General features: G+C 46.4%; 1 non-coding gene across 1 annotated transcript; it reads left to right on the top strand.

Moving 5' to 3' along the window:
- Positions 1-1,140: 1,140 nt before the first annotated feature.
- On the top strand, positions 1,141-1,215 carry Trnat-ugu (transfer RNA threonine (anticodon UGU)). The gene has a single exon. It is a non-coding gene; the product is annotated as a tRNA-Thr (tRNA).
- Positions 1,216-2,247: the final 1,032 nt, after the last annotated feature.

Below are 2,247 nucleotides of genomic sequence, written 5' to 3'. Positions count from 1 at the left end.
TTTACAAGCAAGCCATTGTGATCCCAATTAGAATTTTAAGGCAAGTAACCACAGTTACGGCTGAGGGCCTTTAAGGCCAAGAACGACAATTACAAAAAAAAAAAAAAAAAAAAGTAACAAAATTTAACAATCATACTGTAAATTTCTATGCAATAGCAAGGTTAACTTAAAGAGAAAGGCAACTGATCATCAAACGGGTGAGACAAATGATGGTAAACTTCGTAGCACAACTATTTAAACCTGCTGTAAAGTCAAAAATGGCAATTATGTAAAAAATTAAAAAACATGCAGTAAAACAGCAAACAACAGCAAAGGTCAATTTAAAAGGACTAGCAATTGGTCACCAAACAGGTGAGATAAAACAATGGCTAACTTGGTAGCACGATCATTTAATACTGCGGCAACGCCAAAAATGGCATAGCGTGTGCGTTCGCACAAGAAGATCAATGGCCGGGAAGCCATATTTCTTAACTATATATGACGGCAGTATCTGTTCCCGAAAGAACAGTTACCGTGGATAACCATGCAGCTCTGCTAGAAATGAAATGACTTGGTAGATTAATCTGCCACGAGTAATGAGTATGATGGGCTAACATCTATTAGGCGCACTGCGAATGTAGTGGTGTGGACATGTTGGGAATGTGGATCTCACGGGGAGCGTGCAAGGGATAAGTCCCTGCAGACGCACTATCCTCTGTGCCCGCGGTGGCTCAGATGGATAGATGGTCTGCCATGTAAGCAGGAGATCCCGGGTTCGAGTCCCGGTCGGGGCACACATTTTCAACATGTCCCCAATGAAGTACATCAACGCCTGTTTGCAGCTCGGGTGTCCATTTAATTATCATTTCATTTCTAGCAAAGCTGCATGGTCATCCACGGTAACTGTTCTTTCGGGAACAGATACTGCCGTCATATATAGTTAAAAAATATGGCTTCCCGGCCATTGACCTTCTTGTGCGAACGCACACGCTATGCCCGAACTCGTACGGGACTTGGTAGATTAATCTGCCACGAGTAATGAGTATGATGGGCAAACATCTATTAGGTGCACTGCGAATGTAGTGGTGTGGACATGTTGGGAATGTGGATCTCACGGGGAGCGTGCAAGGGATAAGTCCCTGCAGACGCACTATCCTCTGTGCCCGCGGTGGCTCAGATGGGTAGAGCGTCTGCCATGTAAGCAGGAGATCCCGGGTTCGAGTCCCGGTCGGGGCACACATTTTCAACATGTCCCCAATGAAGTGCATCAACGCCTGTTTGCAGCTAGGGTGTCCATTTAATAATATTTCATTTCTGGCAAAGCTGCATGGTCATCCACGGTAACTGTTCTTTCGGGAACAGATACTGCCGTCATATATACTTTCACGAGCGATGAAATAGGCAGCCAATAGTTGCATTCACTTCACAAGATGGTAACTCAGACTAGTGGCAGTCTAACAAATGACAATTGATAATCTTTCTTAGGCTACCTAACATCCAATAAACCAAATGCAAAGATATAAAAATACGCCAAAGCCGGAACCGGCGGTCTGGACGCCGTTTGCAGAATACTGTGCTTAGAGCGCCCAGCACGAGAGAGGGATCACTACCACCAGAGTAGAAGAATCGCCAACCAACCTAAAATCAAGAATAATGTCAAACTACACGCCTTACCGGACAGCAGCGCAAGACGAGGAAACGTGCACTGTCTTTACGTACACTAACCACCAGGGAAGGTAACTGGGGCGTTAGTGGCCACGAGGCAGGAAAAATACCGCTGGTTGAACTTAACAAATAGTAGCAAACTAAACGCAATTAATAGCAATTAGAAGTCCAGGAAAGCTAATCAGATCCGCCTTCCCCAAGCACTCCACTCGCTGCTCTTCGCCTCAGCTACACTACGAGCAGCAACACCAACCCAAGTCACTGGAGAATCGCAAGATCTCACAATGGTGGAGGTGTCTCTACTTGGATCCTAATGCACTCAAATTAAAACTTGCAGGATCCAGTTTACGACGAGGTCGTACACCCTCGCGATCACAGACCTTCGATCTGGCAGTCCATGCGTGCCGCTAGTGGTCCCAGCATGTTCGCGCGCTGAGCAGACCTGGCTCCTACTGATTCCCTAACCGAACTGCACGCTGACGCTACCCGGAAGAACCATGGCGTCGCCCTAAAGATAGAGCCAGACTTACTATATATCGATAACCACCGCTGCTGCTCAAAATGGCTCTGAGCACTATGGGACTTCTGAGGTCATCAGTCCCC

The sequence above is a fragment of the Schistocerca serialis genome, chromosome 7 (assembly GCF_023864345.2).
Source record: "Schistocerca serialis cubense isolate TAMUIC-IGC-003099 chromosome 7, iqSchSeri2.2, whole genome shotgun sequence".
In the NCBI taxonomy this organism is placed as follows: Eukaryota; Metazoa; Arthropoda; class Insecta; order Orthoptera; family Acrididae; genus Schistocerca; species Schistocerca serialis.
Note: the sequence above shows the minus strand (reverse complement) of the source record. Positions and strands in the feature narration are given on the sequence as shown.